Source organism: Arachis hypogaea, chromosome 12 (assembly GCF_003086295.3).
Source record: "Arachis hypogaea cultivar Tifrunner chromosome 12, arahy.Tifrunner.gnm2.J5K5, whole genome shotgun sequence".
NCBI classification, from domain to species: domain Eukaryota; kingdom Viridiplantae; phylum Streptophyta; class Magnoliopsida; order Fabales; family Fabaceae; genus Arachis; species Arachis hypogaea.
Genome location: NC_092047.1, coordinates 12,436,198 through 12,458,778, shown reverse-complemented (window position 1 = coordinate 12,458,778; position 22,581 = coordinate 12,436,198). Strand labels below are relative to the sequence as shown.

Below are 22,581 nucleotides of genomic sequence, written 5' to 3'. Positions count from 1 at the left end.
GAATTTACACTAAAGCAATTAAGATAATATTTCAAATTTTTAAATGACAAAATTTTTAAATTTTTTATGTATTCTCTTGAATATTAATTTTTAAATTTAAATTATATATATTTCAAATTTTGTTTGTCACATGAGAGTGTATAAAAGTTTGAAATATAATTTAAATATAGGTGATTTATTTGATGACACGGTTAATGAAGATCACGACTCTATTGGCATAGAATATAAAATTTTTTCTATTTAAGTTGGTTGTACAAAATTTGTTACAAAGTTTAATCCAATTTAAATTATTAATATTTTTTATTTTTTTAAAAATTATATTTAATTATTTATAAATACATATATCTCGTTTATACTATAAATGAGATAATTTTTTATGTGTAAACAAGATATATAAAAATTGACAAAAATATACATATGTAAACGAAATAAATAAACGTAGTGTAAATTGGTAAGTACGCTATAAATTATTTATTTTGATAATTAAAATAATTAAATTATTTATTTAAAAATTTCAAATTTTATGAGATAAATTATAATATTAAATAAATAATTAAAATAAATAAAAATAAAAATTATTAATTAATTAGAATTTATAAATGAATTTAATAATTTTAATAACTTATATACCAATAGAATATATTAAATTTTTAATAGTAAGTCATCAAAAAAATTTTCTGTAATAATCATAATTGCTATTTTATTAAAAATATATTTTAAAAGTTATAATTAATGTATTGGTAGTTTTACAAAAAAAATATATTAATTAATTAATAATTTTGTCAATATACATTAAAAACTTCATTAATGGAATTCTCTAGAATATTGCGTCAACGTACATTACAATGTTAATAATTTAAAGGAGTTTCAAAACTCCAAACCTTAGGGGAGTATTGTAACATCACCTGGTTAGTTCAAAGACCACTTCACTATTTCTTCAAGAATCAAGTTTTCTATTCTATTTCTTCACTCTTTTCTTATCTTTTCTCTAAAATTCAGCAAGGTAAGTGCAAGAACATTTTTAGTTTTTTTTTTTCTTTCTCTTTTTCAGGTTTGAGAGCCTTCCATAAGAGACCATGTTGCTCTCTTTTTTTATCTATATAACTATCACTAAGAACCACAACAAGCATGTATAGGAGACCTCAAATTCAAGTTCAAGAGAGTATTGCATTTCATTCCTTCCATTCCTCTAAATTTCGGCCATAGCCACCTTAATTTCATTAATTATTAAGTTGTTTTTGTTTAGAAAATTCTAGGTGACTAATGTGTTCAAGAGAGCGAATAAAAAAAAGTTAAGGGTTAATAATACTTGTTCAATTTCTGAATGTAATATTCATATCTTCTCTTGAAAAAATGGTGTGTATATTTGTATGAATTTTGATTATTCGATGAATTGTCTCTTTATTAGTGCAATGTATGTCATATGTGAATATTATAGTTGTGCTTATTGTATGAATGATGGCCAAAATTTATTATATACTTGGTGTTGAAGTTTCATTTCATAAAAGAAACCAATATAGTTAATATAAGTCATAAAATGAAGTTTGGAATGGGTTAACTAGGGGAGTTAAAATTATTTGTTTAATGAAGGTGTGTTAGTTGTTGGGGTTTTTGGTATTTTGTCAGTAAAATTTTTGTTTTGATTGGATTATTGAGTGAAGGAATGTGGTAGCATTTCCTTTGTTTGTAAGTATATATGGCCTGTTAAAACTTTTGGCATGAAGAGGCTTTTCTTAGGGCAAGCGATGAGTTAAAAAAAAAACGGAAAGCAAAAATAAATAAATAAATATATTTAAGGTGGTCTTAGAATTAAAAAATAGAAAGTATTTAGAATTTACAATTTAAGATTTTGAGTTTTAGATTTAGAATTTATGATTTTTTAATTTTTTAGTGATGATTTTAATTTATTATTTTAAAATTAATAAATTAAAAAAGTACTAAGTGTTTAATTTATTAATTTAAGTTGGATAAAAAAAAGTATTACTATATATTCACAAAAAGTTCTAAGTTTTAATTTATTAATTTAGGATGGATTCAGAATAAAAAAAATCTAAGTGTTTAAGATTATACAGAGTTTAGAGGATTAGGATTTAAAATTTAGGGTTTATGATTTAAAGTTTATAATTTAGGATTTAGGATTTTGGATTTAGAGTTTAGATTTTAGGTTTAGGATTTAGGGGATAATGGTTATGGGTTAGAGTTTAGATAGAGTTAGGGCTTACATTTATATTTTAGGTTTATGATTTAAAATTTAAAATTTAGGATTTAATGTTCAAAAATTTAGAATTTAGTGTTCAAAAATTCTGGGTTTGTTATAATTAAAACATATTTTAGTAGAAATAATGATTTAATTTGATTTGGAAAAAATAAATATAGGATTATAATTGTACTTTGATTATTATTTATGGTTAATGAGTTTGAGAAACAAATTATATGTTTGAGACTATAAATTTTAATTAAAAATATAAGTGCACTGGTATTATTATTATTATTATTATTATTATTATTATTATTATTATTATTATTATTATTATTATTATTATTATTATTATTATTATTATTATTATTATTTTTGCTTGAAATATTTTTTTTTTGTTTGTATCAGGGTATACATTAGGCCGACTCTAATGACTAATCCCTTGGGTATTATAGAAGTACAAAATGGATAACCTTCCCAACTAAACAAGCTCCATTCTCATCCTTTAGTGAATCGAATTCGAGAGAGATGGTTAAAAATCACAAACCCACATCCATATGTGCCAACTTGCGTTGATAATTTCCTTTCTTTTATTAGGCCTAACACCGTACTATGGCTCACGCTGTAACATCCCGCATTTTTGAAAATCTAAATATGAATAAATTGTGATTTTATCTTATTAAGTTTAAACTTTATAATTTTAGAAATTATTTTATTAGAAATAATTAAATAGATTTGGAGATAGTTTTATTTTGAATCAATTAATCTTCTTAAATAATCTTATTATAATGGAATATTTTGTATAATTTTAGTAAATAAAAAATAAGAAAGAATCGTACAATTTAATTTAAGTAACTTTTATTATGAAAAAGTTACGATTTATTTTATTAATTTGATATCTTATTTTATAAATTAATCAATTAAGAGTAATTAAATTAATCTATCTATTCTATTATATAAAAATCGGATGTCTGCACTTAATGATGGAGCTGACGTGGCATGCTCTAGAGAGTGTTTCCCGATTTAATTATTTTAACTCATTCAATACAATTTATTATCATGACTTAATTATATCAGCTAATTGATTTGATTAGATATTTAAATATTAATATAATTTATTATAATATATATTACTTAAATAATTTTACTACATTAATTATAATTTATTATATTAGTTAATTAATTTATTCATTTATAAAGTATGAAATAAAATAAATAATTTATTGTTTATTCTAATTGAATTCATTAAATTTAATTATACATTATATACGAATTAATAATAATTTGTAAATTATTTTATATTATATATGTATTAACAAAATATTATATATGTCTTAATGTGTTAATTAAATATTATATACGCACAGAAAAATAAATACAAAAATGATTTATATAATATTGATAATATTATATTAGTACGGTGATTTTTTTTTGCTTTGATATCATATAGTATTGATAATGATAATATTATTATATAGTATTATATAAACTTTCTAATATTAGTATAGAAAATTATAAAATTATTCTTTATGACAATCATTCTTAGTGGAATAGTGTGTCCCTTATATAGTATTGATAATTGTTGCTTAATTTAAAGTAATTATATGTTGGTATCTTAAATTTATTTTTTAATAATGACCTAAATAGATAAATCTAATTGAATTGAATGATTATATAAAATATTTTATATTATTAATATACTAAAATTAAATTCTTTTTTCGGTACAAAATTTTATAGGTAAATTTTATACAAGATTAAGTTATTTTTTATTTTTTAATTTGTTTTATCTGTGTTACTTTATTTAATTTTAAATAGCGTCATATTTACAATTACCGCCAGTATGATATTTTATAAAATATGAAAATCAAATTTTTTTATAATTTAAATAACAATGTTTGAGTTAATTTTAATTTAACTTTTTTAGATTAATGTTATCTTTCATTTAGATCTTAATTAATTTAAAATACAAAAATACTAATATATTTACTTCCTCTTTAAATAATAATAACTTTAATTTATTTACTGTCTTTTTTTTCTTTTATATTTTGTTTAGCAAAAATAATATATGGATTAGGATGGAGTTAAAATATACTCTATGTGATGCATGTTTGGCACTGATAAATTCATATGAAATAGAAGAGAAGAAAACAGAAAGCTAAAAAATACTGAGTTGAATGGTATAAACAGATTCATTGAAGTCAAGTATCTGTGGGTTCTCATGTCTCATCTCATTTTTCGAAGTTCAAACACATTTTAAATGTATGAATTTTAATTATATTTATTTTTTTTCTTTCCAATAAATACTACAATCTCTTCCTATTTTTACTATAGGCTTGTCTTTTATTTAAAAAAACACACAAAAAAATGTAAAAAAGAAAAATCAAAGAAATTAAAACTGTTATTATATTTTAAAAAATTAAATGCTCTTTTAATTAAATATCTATGTAATTCTTATCTAGATATATAAATTGTATTTTAATATATTGAGTTGTAAATATAAAAAAATATATAATAAATAAGTTAAAATAATGAATAATTAGATATCTATCTATTCTATTTATTCTATTATATAAAAATCGGATTTTTGCACTTAATGATAAAGTTGACGTGGCATGTTTCTTAGAATGTTTCCTGATTTATTTCTTTTAACTCATTAAATATAATTCATTACGGTAGATTAATTATATCAACTAATTGAGATATTTAAGTATCACACAGAAGACTCAACCAAAAAATTTAAAAAATATTGATTAATCACAAAATAAAAAATTATGAATGGTGCTTTAATTATGTTGTAAAATACAAATTGGGACTATTTAAAATTAGTTTTTTACCATTAATGTTAACTTCAATCATAATAAGGTAAAAAGTAAAAATTGTATATAATAATTTAATTTTATTATTTATACTACCAAAATTATTCTTTAATGTATTATATTCTATTTATTTTTATTCATTGATAATTTTTAGTTTTTTATTTTCAATAAAAATTTGAATTGATTAAATAGATAATTTTTTAATTAGTAATATAATTATTGTGATATTTACTTTGTTCAGTAATATTTTTTTAATTTATTTAATCTGATTAATCATCTCTTTCTTATTTTATGCTAATTTAATTAATTAAAGTTAATAAATTTTAGTTATTTTAATTCTTGCAACTTTTTATTATAATAATGTATTTCTATTAATGTATTAATATAATTTTAATATTTATATGTCACTAATAATAATAATATATAATATGTCTAATTGTAAAAAATTTACTATTTTTATACGATTAGATTAGACATATTTATATTCAATTTATTTGATTATTTAATTAAAATTAATTATATTAAAAGATTATATTAATATTATGGTAGACTAATTATATTATTATTCATTAATTATATTAAAAGATTAAAATTGTGATAGATTATTATTATTTTATTATTTTTTATTTTTTGATATTAATTCAGATGTTTAGCTTCTTTTTATTATCCTTTTTCATTCTCTTATTCTATGTATTTATTCCCATAAATTTTGCTAAATTAAATAAAGTACTGTATATCTTCTTTTTATTCTTCTTTTATATACACATAAAATTTATTAAATTATTTCTCTTCCATCAAATAATTTTGTTTCTCTTCTATTTATATTTCTTTCCTTCAATATTTTATTAGTTCTTATTTTTCTAAATTTTATTTTAATTTATGTATTTGTTCTTACTATACCCAATTTTTTTATTTATATATGTGTAATATACATTCTTATATATGTTATAGAAATATGATTTGATTCCATTAACTTACCAATTTTTTTTGAAAAATCTAAAGCTAAAGCACAAAAATATATTTATAGATATTTTATTTTAATTTTTTAACTAAAAAATATAATATTTTTTGTCATATTAGTTTGAATTCAAAGTTAAATATGAATATTAATTTTTGAAATAGAATAAATATATTTTACATTTTTTGCATCTAAAAATAATATTCTATCAATGTTAGAATTATTTAGATGGATAAGTAATAGTGAATATAGAATTATTTAGGATGGATAGAACTAAGTACATCTTTTTATTGAAAATACGAATATAAAAATATTATATTCAATTCTCAATAGTCAACCTCTCATTAAACCATTGTATTTTCAAAAGATTTTTGAAAAAATGAAATAATTTTAGGTGTATAAATTTTGTAAAAAATTAATTAATTTAAGATATTTATTATCGTTGATTAAAAAAGTAAATTGAAATGACAATTTAATATTTTTATACTCTTAAAATATGATTTATTTATTTTTCATGCATTCTTTATCATCCAATGATCACATTAATATAATTTAATTCAATAAAATTATTTATTATCATTTGATTGAATAAAATTTTTATTTTAGCTGAAAATTTTAGGATTTCTCAACCTCAAGATCATCCATGGTTAAATCATTAAAAAATATAACTAAGAGCGCGAAAACGTCTCTTCATTCGAGAGTATGATTGAGATCAGAGAGCTTGGCTCTTGTGGTTCTTTGATCTTCGTCAACCAAAACCTTCTGTATTTTTTATAGGATTGAATCACAATTTTACTGTGGAAAAAGAGTTATGAAGGCGAGTTTGATATGTTGAAGACCAAAATTCTAAAGTCATTATTTATATTTGAGTGTGACACTCATTAAACCCTAAAACTCAAATAAAATATTATCTATGATTTTAATCTCATTTATCCAAATCAAAAGTAATAATGACTTATTTAATTTAACATTTATGACAATAAATGAGATCACTGTTATATAAGTCATTTAATGTGAAATTACTTAATTTACGATTATAATTAATATATGTATTATCCATAAATATATTAAGAAATAATAATTTCCTAACAATCTTCTACTTGGGTTATAAATATATATTTTCCTGAGATAACCCCTTATAAATTTTACGCGTAAATTTGAATGTTATTTTTCTTATTACTTTAATAATTTGGTCTATCTCATATATTAGTTATGAAATTACCGAAACTTTTATCACATTAGTGTCACAACAAAACTACAATGATCCCATACTAAAATACTCAACCACATAGATCAAATTTGGATGAGAAAATTCAGAAATTACATGCAAAAATGATCTTATGTATGTCTATTTTTAACTTGAATAAAAATTCTATTTTATTCGGTGACAGACTCAGATGAATCTGCAACGGCAATATCCGAACATAGCGAAGGTAACTAAGTGATGAGTCTGTAGAAGAAGAAGAGAAGAACTTAACAGACTCACAATGAGAGAGAGAAAGAGAAAGAGAGAGTGAGAGGGAAATTTACCTAGAGAAAAGAAACTCAGCAGGAGAAAGGTGGCGACGGGCTCAACAACGACGGTAACGGGATGAGCAGCGATGATGACATAAGCTGTGAACAGTGACAGACCCAGAAAAATTCAGTAATGGGGACAAAGATATAATAAAATTTAGGTATAGATATTTTTTTGCTTCCCACGATATTCAACAAGTTAAGGACTAATCCGTCATGAATTTGAATTCCATTTAAGAATCTACAATTGGCCGGCAACGAGTTGCTATACATACGAGACAGAATTCGAACCCTCAATACTTATTTAAGCAGACGACTAAGTTGATCACTTGATCAATCTAAATTGGTTTAGATATATTCAAAATCTAAAATTAGAACTATCTAATACATATTGATAAGAACTAGAAATATACACACAATCATTATTATAATATTTAAAATAATAAAAATATAATTTCATACACATAGTATAATACTTAAAATAACAAAAAAATATTTATAAGAACCTTTTTATTTTTAACATGATTAAATATTATTTTTTATATATTTTTTTAAACAATTATTTTACTTATTTGTCAAATCTACTTATTATAATTTTTATAGTATAAATAAATTTTTTAACTAAAATAATTACAGTATATTAATACATAGATAATATATTTTTTTTATCTTAAACAATTTTTAAAAAATCACTAATAATTTAAGTTGTATTTAATTAGAAAACTAAGTTTTAATTTAATTATTAATTAATTAACTAATATAATATAATTAATTATCACTAATTTTTGAGTGTATTTATTTATTTATTTTTCATACTAAATCAAATTTAGCAATATAATTATTATTATGTGTTAAGTTTAACAAAATATTTTTTAACATAAAATACAAAAGAACTATTTATATTTTATTTTGAGACAAATATAATATAATAAGTGGTATATATGTATATAAGTATTACTTTTTTTAAAAAAAAAAAATTGTGGGGGCAAATGCCCCCTCTATATTAAACGTGGGTTCGTCTCTGGCTGTGAAAGAAGATGGGAGTTATGAATAGGTAAGCAGCGATGGACTCAGCAACAACATGACAGGAGCTATGCGATTTTTTTGTGAAGAAGTCGAGAAGAAGAAGATTTCAGGTGAGGATGATTGAGTTTATCTTGCATGGCTATAAAGTATAGACCGAAGCTATGAATCATATGTGATGTGAGGCAAATTCTAATTCCTAAAAAGTGTTTATATGTATATTTTCGGGGCGGATGCACTCTAAACCCGTCTATACCCTGTCTTGAGCAAAATCTGCCCTGACTCAAGTCAAGTTATTACCCTTTTCATCCGGGTATGGACGGGTCGGGTACCTGCGTATTCGAAAACTCCTGCCAAGTCTAACCCCGTATTGATACTCTATTTATTAAGGGTTTATCGCTAGCCAATGGATTGCTATATACACAAGGCGAGATTCTAACTCCTAATAGTTGTTTAAGCGGATGAGTGAGATGATCACTTAACAAACTCAAATTGATTAAGACAAATACTAATTATTTTTAATATTTTAATATTAAAAATTTTGAGAGTTTGATTTTAATTATAACTTTATAAAATATTTATAATAATAATTACTATATATATTATTTATTTTTTAATATAATTTTATGTATTATCCCGTACAAAGTACGGGAACATACACTAGTTTTATTAATATTTGGAGTTTAAGTTAATTAATATTCTTATGTTATTTTTATAATTGGTTATTTTATATGATTTGAAAATAAAATTTAGTAATGGAAGTATTATATAATTTAATTTAAGTAATTTTTATTATGAATGAATTATGGTTTATTTATTAGTTTGAGTTCTTAGAGATTAATTTATTAGGAATGATTAAATTAATTTTTATAAATACTTTGAGTTTAAGTTAATTAATGTTTAAGTACAACTTTTATTTTAATTAGTTATTTTATATAAATTGAAATTAAAGTTATGATGAAAAAATAATAAAAGGTTATATAATTTAATTTAGATAATTGATATTTTGAGTTTAACCGTATTTTATAAAATGTGATTAGTATGTTTACTTTATAATTTAAATTAAAAATAATTATTTGAGCTTGTTAATAGTTTGATAGATAAAATTATGTGTTTCAGAAATTAATTTTTTATAGCATTATATTTGAATCCTAAATTATTATTCTATCTCGAATATTTTATAAAATTGTTATATTACTCATATATATTTTACCCTAACCCTAAATTCCCAAATAAAACCCTAATTCCCAATTCGATTTCAATTAAAACACAACACACACACACATACGTTCAGAAAGAAAAGAAACAGGGGCTTGAAGGGGAAACGGAGAACAGAGAGGGCTCAAGGGAGAAGAAGGAAGAGAGGAGGAGGGATGTCACTGGGACTGCTGTAGTCGCCGTCGTTGTCGTCGCATAGAGAGGCGGCCGAAGCTGTCACACGAGAGAAGGGGAGATATTGTCCGCGTCGGTCTATTTCCACCACTGTCAATCCATTGCCGCTGTTGCTAGGGCTAGGGGAGAACGTCGCGTTCTGTTCTGTCGCCATTGAGGGAGTCGCCACCGCTGTGCTCTGGCCGTTGTTGCTATCCCAAGTGAGAGGAAGAGAAGCGATGAGACGCACGAGAAGCACCAGAGGCAGAGAACCAGAAACACGACAAGGAGGAGAAGGATGAGATCCGTCCTCGCGCCATCCTGCTCCGCCGTCACCGCTGCTGTTGATTAGGGTCAAAACTGTTGCGGTTGCATCGTGTTCCCATCAATAGAGCCGTCGTGGGAATCGCTGCTTTGATTCCAATTCCTCTGTTCTTGAATTCGTAAGCTTTAATCCTTGCTTTGCTTCCATCTTGTTCCTTAGTCTTTTTCTGTTATGAGTAAGGAAAACCTATGTCTTTGTTCAATACTACTGCTATGTCTTTTCTGTCTGTTGATGAAACTATCATAGTTGATATTATCGATAATAATAAATAACTGTTAGAGTTGATGTTGCTGCTGCTAGTTCGGTTCGAGTCTATTGCTGCTACGAATTAAAATAAAAGAGGGGTTTGCTCCGTTTAATTATCGAATTTCGGCTAATCGAGGTAGGGAGTTTAATTTAAATAGTTTTAATTTAAGAATGTCTACAAGGTTTATTGAATAACTGCAAACAGGATTAATAGCTGGAGTAATTGATTGATTATATGAATGTTGGATTGTGATTGAGATTATGATTGGAATGGTTGAGATTGTGTTTGGAGTTGTGATTGAATTGAGTGTAACTATGTGTGGTAGATGACTAAATTCTTGACTACTGGCTGTTGAAATGGTTGTTTGGTATATTGCTACGGCTGTGAAAGTGACTCGAGAATAGTTGAGAATTGTGATTTTTACTGATTATGTATAATTGATTGAGGCTGAAATAATCATTCGATATATTTGATATTGAATTAAGAATTGTTGAGGGATTAGAACTTAAAAGACTAAACTATTACTAAGAATCTGATTTTTAAAATAGAAGGGTAACTTCGAGGACGACCCAGTAATTTGCTAGACATCGAAATGGTATGAGGTTAAAAGTTGAGTAAACATTAGCAAGTTTAGTTTTTAAATTCAATTTTGAAGGTTTCGTATTAACTGAGGAATTAGTTATGATTTTTCAAAGTTAAGTCGTGAAATTTGATTTTCTGCATTATCTTTAAATGAACACATTAACTTTGAAAGGCTGTAACTAATTCTGTGATGATCGAAATTGCGTGGAATCAAGTCCTGGTTAAACTTGGGAATATTTGGAACTGGACTGAAAAATTTGAGATCTTTTCATTAAATATACGATTTATGGTGAATTTTCAAATTGTAGTCGTGGAATCTGATTTTACTACATAATAAGTACATGGACAAATAAAAAGTACATACAAATATTGACGAGTGATGAATCTCTAATTTTTTTCTCAATGAAGAATATAGAGGGACAAAAAATCTCCTAAGATTTGAATATAACAAATATTTTGTTTATTAAACAAATTTATCGAATAAGTTCATCTCATATTATTCTAAAAACAAACATATTAGTATTGAAATTAATTTGAGTTTGTTGAATAGTTAGCTTACTTATCTGCTTAAACAAGTGTTGCGAGTTTAAGTTCCGTCCTGTATATACAGTAATCTGTTGTCTAATGACAAATCTTTAAATAAAACCAAGGTTCTGAAAACCGGTTCGAACCGGCCGGTCGAACCGGTCGAACCGCGAACCGATAGAGATAGCGGTTCGGACAGATACCAAAACCGGATATTTGAAAAATCGTCATTAGGCCGTCGAACCGGCCGGGAACCGGTAGGTCGAACCGAACCGCGACCCGGCCGGTTTTTTGAATTTCTTCAAAACGCTGCCGTTTGAATTGAGGAACTCCCTAACACCCAACGTCCCACTCCCAACCCTAACTCTCCAAAATGGCCCACTCCCAACCCTGACTCTCCAAAACGGCAAACAAGCGCAGCACTCCCATCAGGCCATCACCCTTCCTCTCATCGTCATTGAGCTCCTCCTTCACTTCCGTCTCGCCACCAGCAAGCAACCGCCGCCGTCGTCGCAACTTGGAGCTTTGAAGCCGCCGTCGCAACGTCGTTCTCCTCCATCACTTCGAAACCACCGTCGCCGGCCTAGCCTCCTGCCTCTGTTGCGCAGCCACTGTCCCGCCGTCGCCAGTTCTGTTCCACCGCGTCAGTCCTTCGGTCGTGCCCTGTTCCTTTCTTGCTGCTAATCTGCTCTACTCTGTTCTAGCATTTAGTTCTAAGTATTAATTTTTTTAAACTATAATTGTTGAATAATTGTTGTTATTTGTTAGTTAGTCTGTGAACCTTGCTATTATTGGGTTGAATAATTGCAGAATAATTGTTGTTAGTTAATCTATGGACTTGTTACTGAATTGAATAATTGTTGAATAATTTTGACTGTTGAGACTTGAGATTACTGAGTTGGAGTGAGTTGCTGTGGGTTACTGTGATATTGTAATTGGATTGTATTGTTATTGGATTGTTGGTGATTTTTAAGTATGGATGAGAGTATCAACTAACAAACACCTAAGGCTATTGGATTGTTGTGACATTGTATTGCTATTGTATTTTTTTTGGTTAATTTTTGAAAAAAGATGGTTAATCTTTGTTAAAATTGTGCTGAAATTTTGCTGTTCCCCCTCTTCCTAGGCTTCTAGATTTCTTTGTTATTGGAATTTGATTTTATTTCTGGTTAGGATTGGTGATTTGAATCTGTTATTTGAAAATTATTTTTTGGTTCTTTGATTTTCAAGTTGCTTGCTGCTTCAATTTGAGGGGATTCTGAATTTCGGTTTAAGCTATGATTGAAGGTTCTTTGGTTTGGGTATTCTTCACTTTCCTGGAAGCTTAGCTTTTAATTCGTTGATCTATTATTTTTTGGTTCTTTGATTTTCAAGTTGCTTGCTGATTTAATTTGAGGGGATTCTGAATTTTGGTTTAAGCTGTGATTGAAGGTTCTTTGGTTTGGTATTCTTCACTTTCCTGGAAGCTTAGCTTTTAATTCGTTGAGATCAAATTATTGTTTTCAACCTTGGTGATTTTTAGATATTCTTTTTGGTTGCTTTCTTTATGTTTCAATTGGTGTTATTGTGTTGTTGCTGTGATTTAAATGTTCTTTTTTATTCTTTCTTTTTCTCGAATGCCCAGTCAATGCTTGATTGATTGGCTTTGCTCACTGATTATATTTGATGATAAATTTTAGATTTATAACTCTATTACTGCTTTGTTGTCTGTTTGTATAGTTAAATTTTATTAAAGTTTCTTGAATTTGCACTATGTTACTGATTCAAAGTTTTTTGAGTTTTGTTCATTGTTTGGTTGCACCGTCCCTCCTCTCGATCTCTGCCGACTTGCTGCCCCTCCTCTGTGCTAGATTTTTTTTTGTTTCAGCTGTTGTGTTTTTGTTTCAGGTCCTGTTGTGTTTGTTGTGCAATACTATCAATTTGTTTTACTTTTTGACTCAGCTACATTTAGACAATATTTTCTATCTTTAACTTGTGCATTGTATATTTATATTAGACTATAATTATGTTTTAATATATTTATTTATATTTTATTTTTTATTTTATTATAAAACGATTTTTTCGGTTCAACCATGGTCAAATCGGTTAAACCTATAAACCAATGAACCAGTAACTAGAACGGTTCGATGACCGGTTCGGTTTTCAGAACCTTGAATAAAACTCAAATCTATAACGAATTAATCTTTAATTTAGTGAGTTAAAAATATTGTGGAAAATTCGAAAAAACATACTAATATTGACTAATATATTATTTTATACAAATAACGAAAACAAATGCGCTAGTCATTTCAAAATTATCAGTATTTTTCATTAGAGAGGACAATATCAAGTGTCAACTTATTACCCTCTTTGATTGTGCATAACTACATGAAAGGCATAGGACGAGGCAGGCATTGTGGTGGAAAATAAAGAAAGCAAAATAATAGTAGATAAATCAATATGGGAAAGGTTGATAGCCACAACAAATATGGTGCTAGGAATTGTTATGATATACATTGTGGCACAACCGCCTATGGAAAGTGTCAGAAAATTCTCCAACAATTTAGGAGTTCATACAGGCTTTGTCTCATTTGTTCTAGTTTCCTTGGTCATAAATACAAGGAAGCAACTATAGCAATTAAAAAAGCAAGCTATAAGAATTCTAGAACTATTATTTCTCTTGTTATTTCTGAGGTTAGTTTGCTATTATTCATCGCCCAATACTATTTTTTATTTTACTACGCGTAAATACCAAAAATTAGCCACTTATATAAAATATATATTAACCTATAAAATATATATTTGAAATAAATTAAATAACAAATATATTTATACATAAATATATAATTGTTGATTTAGTAATTTATTTTTTATGTACACATATCATTTTCAGTAAACTAAATATAATTACATAAATGTTTCTACCATTACAGATATAGGGGTTCTCATGAATAATATTGTTGAATTTTTTGCTATCTTAATTATGATCTATGTCCGACAAATTGCTTATCTATCTTTGTTAGAATTAGTGGTCGCTATACTTATTTGTGAGATAATAAGCATTACTCTAAATTATCACTACATTTTCTCTCCATGGTCATATGTCTATGCCTACGCATATTTTTTGTCCTTGGTTTTGATTTTTATATTTAGTCCATGTTTACAATAATTAATTAAGTTTTACTAATAAAGTGTTCTAAGACACTTGTTTAGATTATTAATGTAAACAAATTATATTAAAAAATTTAAGAATTTAATACATTTTTAAGGTATTTTTTAAAAAAAAATTTTAAGTATTTTTATTTTGGATGACTTTTCTATTAAGAATTTTTTTTAATTATTACTTATCACTTTTTTTGATTGGGGTAATAAATAATCAAAATAAATAAGTTATAACTTTGTTTACTTTCAACTGCGCTTTTCTTTATTCCTCTTCTCATGATGGTAGAAATCTTGAAGTTCCTAAACGGAGATAAAACTCAAATTTATCAAAGTTTTTTTTTTTTTTTTTTTTTACCTTTTTTTCCTTTTTTTTATGTCAATTTCATAGATTAGAAATAAGGATTAGTATATATTCTTTTTTACATTCAAATAGCATTTTACGTTAAACATACATATTCGATTAAACTTAAATAAGTATCAACTTCTTTAAAAAAAATTTAGACATTTTTATCACTACAATATTTTGGGTCTATGATCATAATATTTTTTGCCACGGTTTATAAAAAATCGTGACAAAAAACCATGACCATAGAGGATTTATGTCACGATTTTTTATCATGACAAAAAAAATTATGATCACAATTTTTTAAAAAAGGTGGGTTAAAAGAGTCTATGATAACGGTTTTAGGGTGTAACACCCTACCATACAGAGCTTTACACCTAGGATATAAAACAGAGGTGGCGAGGCGCTACGAGCGACCTCTAAAATAAACACTTATATATATAATATAGTTGAAGAAGATTTATTCTAAGAGCCTTCAAGCAAAAGTTTAAAATCGAAACCGATAAAGCGCGAAGCGCAACACTCGCGACACGTAAGCGATAAACGGAAAAGACAAGACAACTAACATAGATATAACCAAGGAGAGTTCCAAAGTACAAATAACAAAGCTTCAGACTAGGCTCGCGAAGATAAATCGGCCTAAGAACATAAGTATATATACATAAATATAGAAAAACTCAAAAATAAGCCCAAAATACAAAGTTACAGAATCTAATTCTCCAAAATAGCCTTTAAGAGGAAGATAATACAACAAATACATAGGTAGTGGAGATAAAAATATCTACAGATATACATATATATAAGATAAAGCCCCAAAGACTAGGATCTCCGCTATCAGAAGCTTCTAGCATACCCCAGCGAGGTGCCGCCTGCCTTGCATATGAAAACCACAATATCCGTATGGAATGCGAACTGGGGGTTCTTAGCATGATAAAGGTGCCACGCACATAAGATATAAAGTCTTGGGAATGCCAGAGGCAATCCTAGAACGCCGACACTCAGATTATAAAGCTTAAAATACTAAAACAGAAACCGTAAAGGGTGGCCTTCTAAGATTTTAGCCTAACGAAACCTTAAACTAGTTTAAGCCCCCTAACTTTCCCGCCTTTCCTCCAATCCTCTAACTCCAGTAATACCGCACAGACAAACAAGCAAACAAGGGCAAACACAACTAGTATACAAGTACTGCAAATAGCAAATATAACAATTAACATAATAATTCACTTAGGCACTCTCAATTAATGCACAAGCAAGCAAAACAAACAACATGCACATGGTGTATGCCTGTCCTATGGCTGATGATATCATCTGTCGGTTATATAGCCAACCCGACACGTCCTGGTAGCTAACCATAGACTGAAACACCCATGCAGAGCAAGTGGGTTTGAGCTACAACCCCCTTACTACTTCCCGCTTAACCTAGAGCCAGTGGAATAACCACTACTGCGGCTACTACCCAGGCGGGTGTTTAAAAGCTCAACTTGGAGCAAGCGGGACGAACCACCATCCTTGTTACTACCCAGGCGTCACAAACATACTTTTATTCAATTTAAATCAAGCATGATCATTATCAATTCTCAAGCATTAACCTGGAGCAAGCGGGACGAACCACCATCCTTACTACAACCTAGGTATCTCAAACATACATTTATTCATTCCATCTCATTTCAAGCATCAAACATCATATCATTCACATTCATTCATAATCATTTCACAATCATTCATCATTGCTATGTCATCATCAACTTCTCATACCTTCACATCATTCTCATATTTACTATTTACTTCACCCCCAAACTATCTCAAATTCCTAGCTTCATCTAATTACTAGGTTTATTATTACATTATATGACTAAAAGAATAAAATTAGGAGATTAAAAGTTTGAAATTCAGTTTAAAACTCAAAATCCAATTTTGCATAAAACAGGGGCCACGCGTACGCGTGGGCGTGCAAGTTTAGCCCATGATGCGTACGGATTGACTCGTTTGCGTACGCATGCATAGGAGGCAGTAACCACCACACGCGACTGAGGGTTCCGCATAAAAGCCTCATGTCACGTGTATGTGTGGGCATACGTTTTTCCAAAAATTGAACTAAGTCTGAAACGCTGAATAATTTCATTTTAAACCCCAATTTTCTGACGAGCATAACTTTTTTGTTTTAAAACATTTTCACCCGTTCTTCGAACGTCGTAAACCTCTTGGACCCAAGTTTCACGTGAAATAAGTTTAAAACCATTTGGGAGTCTGGCTGCCAAATTATGACTCGTCGAAGTTCAGCTAAAAACCAACTTTTCAAAAACTTCAAAACCTCCATTTTCTATCCAATGTCCTTTCAAAACCAACCTATAACATTCAATTTCAGCTCCAACTCATACAATATCATAACAATATCACTCCATATTCGACCATTACCCATCAAACCCCAATTTTTACCAATTCACACTCTAAATTTCATACTTCCATCAACAAAAATCACTAACACCTTGCCATACATTCATATACAACCAATATCATCAATTTAGCAACTTATCAATTACCCATCAATACACCATATAGCATTATATTTCCCACAATAACTATGATCACCAACATATATTCAACTCATTCAACTCATATCAGCAATCATTGTCACAAGCACTAAACATTCAACATGCTTAATCATTCCAACCTAACCTAAGATCTTCTAGCCTAAGTTTTCACAGAACATTATATATTAAATACGAGAAACCTAAACCATACCTTGACCGATTTCTACGTATTATCCGAGACAACCCACTAATGCACCGAACATAGCCCTAAGAGTTCCGGAATCACCAAGGCAATGTCACCCAACCTCCACCAAGTCTCAAGTGTCCACAAATCAAACTCCAATTAATATATATATATACACCTAACGTCACATTACCACACATATACATATCCAAATTTAATACCCAACACACGAAATTAGAGAATTAACTAGAGTTCTAGGATTCTCACCATACACAAGCACCAAAGAAGTAAGATTGAACGTTCTCCTCAAGCTAATTCGAACCTAAACACTGGAATTAAGCAATTTTTAAAATAATTGCTCATATAATTTGAAATTACGAAGGAAGAAATTGGAATACAGAAATAGTTTTCTTACCTAATTGTTGACTGGGCTTTGTAGAGCTTGACGCTACGGACGCGTGGTCGTAAACGGTGCAGCGATCGGAACTCGGAGCGAGAAGTTATCGAGGATTGAATTGGAACCAAGGGTTTGGAACCTCACCCTCGTTCTTCTCCCTTTTCTTCATCCCCCAACGTGAAAATGAAATCATTTGGGGAAGGAAACTGAACCTCTTGCTTTATTTATATGTGTTGGGCTTTGGTCCGGTTTGAACTCGGTTCAATCGGTTCGACCTGTTCGATTCAATTTTGGATCAAATTCTTTGAAATTGGTATCAAAATTTTCGTTGTAATTAGCTCTATCTATTTTAATATAAAATTTGTATTTCTAAATTATTTCATTAAAATTTAATTTATTAGTTAATTATTTGCTTATTTAACGGAGTTTACATAGGGTAACTTAAAAGGGTCTATGGTCACAATTTTTTAAAAAATGATGACCTAAAAGAGTCTATAGTCACGATTTTGGTAGGTGACCTAAAGGGATCTATGATAACGATTTTGAAGAGTGATGTAAAAGGGTCTATAGTTACGATTTTGAGGCTTGACCTAAAGGTATTTATAGTCATGGTTTTGGAGAATGACCTAAAAAGGTTTATAGTCACGATTTTACAAAAAGGTGACCTAAAAGGGTCTATATTCACGGTTTTGGAGAGCGACCTAAAGGTATCTATGGTCACAATTTTGGGAAGTGACCTAAAAGAGTCTATGGTCATGTTTTGGTGGGTGACCTAAAAAGATCTATAGTCACGGTTTCACAAAAGAGTGAACTAAAAGGGTTTATTGTCACGATTTTAATTAATTAAGACTGTTATATAATTTTTTAGTAATTGATCATTGTACATAATCATAATTAAAATTTAAGTAATTATAAAATAATAAAAATTTAAAAATTTAATTTTAATAATTAAAAATTTAAATAAAAATAATTATTTAAATTTATTAATAAATTAATAAATTAATATCTTATTTATTTTTAAAATAATTTTCTTATATTATAATTATCCTAATTACTATTTTATCTATTTTTTATAATTTGAAATAAAAACCTCAACTTTAAAACGATGTTGTTTGACGTTTAAAGAAGAAAAAAAAACCTTGTTACCCCTTCTTCAAGCTCTCGCGTCTCCGGTCTCTTACTACCTCCAATTTCGGACTCAAGATTGTCGTCGCTCTTTGTTTGGTCATCGTCTCGCACTCAATCGCGTGCCTTCCACGTGCGGCAACATGTCTTGGAACTAAAAAAAAACAATTATTTTGTAACAAAATAGTTATTTGTTTTAAAATTTTTAATTATTTTGTAACAAAAAATTATTATCACAAAATTCAGATCGTTTGTAACAAGTTATTTCACTTATTTGTTTGTTACAAAATTCAAAAAAAAATTGTAACTAAATCAGATTTTAATGATTTGAATTTAAATTAATCAGATTTTATTCATATCTGGTACGCGAGATCCTGAACTAACCACCTCAAAGGTCTCTGACATCCTTCTCATCCATTCAGCATTCAATGACAGGGCTCATCACCGAAGTCAGTGGCAAACATTTTTTGTTGTCCCTTTTGCTGGTACTGGAGCTAAGTATAAGAAATTTTTTAGGCATTCATGATGATACAAATTTCGTTTCCCCAAAGCTTGGGATATCTCAGCAATTACAAAATTCTGAAGAGATATACATTAGACTTTCTTCAAACAAAATCCAAAGACAAGTAATTGCCCAACATGTGGGAACATGAACCTCCACAATTTGGGGAGCATGTGTTATCACTGGCAGCAAAGATTTTGAGCACAATATTGAAGGTCTAACTCATCATCATCATCATCACCATCACCTACAACTCTCAAACCTTTATTCACTGGTCTGTTTCCATCTCACTCAGTTGGTTAAGACAATTAAAATAGAAAGTTTTCACTCTTTTAAAGTGTCATGTTTGGATTGATGTGTTAGGTCATGGCATTACTATAGATTTTGAGACAAAACAAGCAGCAAGCAATATGCTAGCTTCAACAGTCTTATTACTTATCTTGTTATGGGACAACAACTATGCAATCGATAATTGGTCTCTTCAACAGGTTTGTCAATCTTACTATTATTATTCTTGTTATTATCATTATTATATCTTGACTTCTTGTTTAAAAAGTAACAAAATTTTGACCATATGATTCATAACTTGAGGCTGAGAGAGATTATTAAAACAGGGTTATATTTATGCAACATGTTAATTGTCAACTAAAGGTTAAAATAGAAAAGAAACACGTTTTAAGCAAGATGAAAAGTGAAACAAGTAAGATTCGTAAGTATGTTTCAAAATAAAGAAGTACTTATTTTCTAATCCTATTTCTACTTTCTTGTTCTGACTATTTTTCTATTCAAATAATGTTTCAAAACAAAGAAATTTTCTCTATCTTTATACATGTGGAATGTTTTCCTCTCCAAATCTCTTAATATTTTTATATTTCCTAATGTAGTTGCTCAATGAGACCTAAAGAAAAAATATGCATGTTCATGTATTATTCATGTCTAACCACAGCCAATATTATTCACTATGTTTACAATAACTTGCAGGTTTTTTTGAACCTTGGCGACAGAAAAGAAGATTGGAATACGTGAAACATGATGATTTAATGTTAAGAATACTAAGTCTCGTAGAAAAGAATATTCTACAAAGGATTCTCACTAAGAATGGGACTCCAAATGTGAGTGCCATTATTAGGTGAGATTTAGTTTCTCTTATTGGAAAATATATACTAGTTAAGAACAATAATTAGTCGCATTAAAACATTGGTAGTAAAAAATTTTAACTATTTGGAGACTTTTTTATTAATTGATATTTCGATTAGTTAGTCTATCATCTTTTTTTACTGAAAGAATAAGAAAATAATTCCTATTTTTAAATTAAGTTTGAATTAGTGAATGCTGTAAAGAACTACAAATATAGAATAAATTATCATGCTTGTATATTTAATGAGATTTTTTAAAAATAATTTCCGTTTACTAATCTAGGTTTTTTTATGTATATATAATAAGGTGAATTTATTTATAAGACAAGAAATCAATCTAATTAAGATATATTACAATTTTGAAAGATTTTCAAGTGTATCATCATACCAGTGTATCAGTGATTTTTAACCGTTGATCTTAATTTTATATATTATATATATTTTTTATAATTAAAATCAACAGTAGAAATCACTGAAATTGACGGTATCTTAAAAAATTTTCTACAATTTTATCTAGATCATTGCAACTTTGTAGGTTGTACAGGGAAATAGATGAAGGCATATCAGGTTCTGAACTAAGACCTATTGCTACGAAACAAAGTGACAGACATAAGTATCGATGAGGAGAAAGAAATACTGAAATAGAAGAGGTGTTGAAATTTTTTTTTTTATCATAGTCATGATCAAATGATAATCAAGGATGAGTTTGTTGTTGGCCTTGCAAAGTGGCTTGATCAAACAAAGCATGATTTGGATAAAGAGTATCTTTCAAGGAAATCAATTAAGGACTTATATGAGGTAAATGTGCTGCTATAACACAATAATTTCCTTGTGCTACTTGAAAGTGATTGAAAACATTGACAGGTTTTTGGGCCATGGACTGAAAATAAATTAGTAGTCCAAAATCAATATCTTTAATATACATATTTTAAATGAGTAGTCTAAAACATCATTATCTTTTTAACCATTGAGGAGTATAAACTTATATATAGCCCACAAGATCAATAACTAACTACCAAAATCAACCAAAAGAGGAAAGGCTAAAAATCGTAATAGAACAATAGATTCTGTTTTCCAATCATTATCTTCTAATTTTATATCACCTTTAACCCTTAAAAACACAAATAATCGAGATACTAATTACATAAATAAAATTTAAAAATTAAAATAAGATGCTCAACAATGACATTCATCATTTTATTCATAGTCTAATAATTTTTTTATCGATAATATGCTGATCAACATAATATAAGTTGAATATAGTTATTGAAAATTTTGCTTTCATAATATAACTCTTTTATGAATCGTGATAATTAATTAACAAGCGCAATGACATATATGTTTATTGTAGTTTCTGCAATGCCCTCCTTTACATCGTTGTTGACACACTGAATTGCAAGTACTGTCGACGCAAATATCATTACCAAGATCATTTTCCGAACAACATTTCGTTACATTGAAGGATTTCATGCAATCTGAAAATTATCAACAATGTTTCTTTCAATGTAAATTAAAGAAAAAATTGAACACATCCAAAATATACAAAATTATTTATGTAATTCAATAAAACTATTTTACACATACACCATGTATAGATACTACTGAGACGTGTTAATAATAATAATAATAATAATATTAGTAAAGAAATTAAATAAAAATGTC

The 22,581-nt window shown here is 27.8% G+C and overlaps 1 long non-coding RNA gene across 1 annotated transcript; it reads right to left on the bottom strand.

Moving 5' to 3' along the window:
* Positions 1 to 15,630: 15,630 nt before the first annotated feature.
* Positions 15,631 to 18,324, bottom strand: LOC140177281 (uncharacterized). Its single transcript, XR_011869095.1, has 2 exons — positions 18,175 to 18,324; positions 15,631 to 18,088 (listed from the first exon to the last, which is right to left on the bottom strand). It is a non-coding gene; the product is annotated as an uncharacterized lncRNA (long non-coding RNA).
* Positions 18,325 to 22,581: the final 4,257 nt, after the last annotated feature.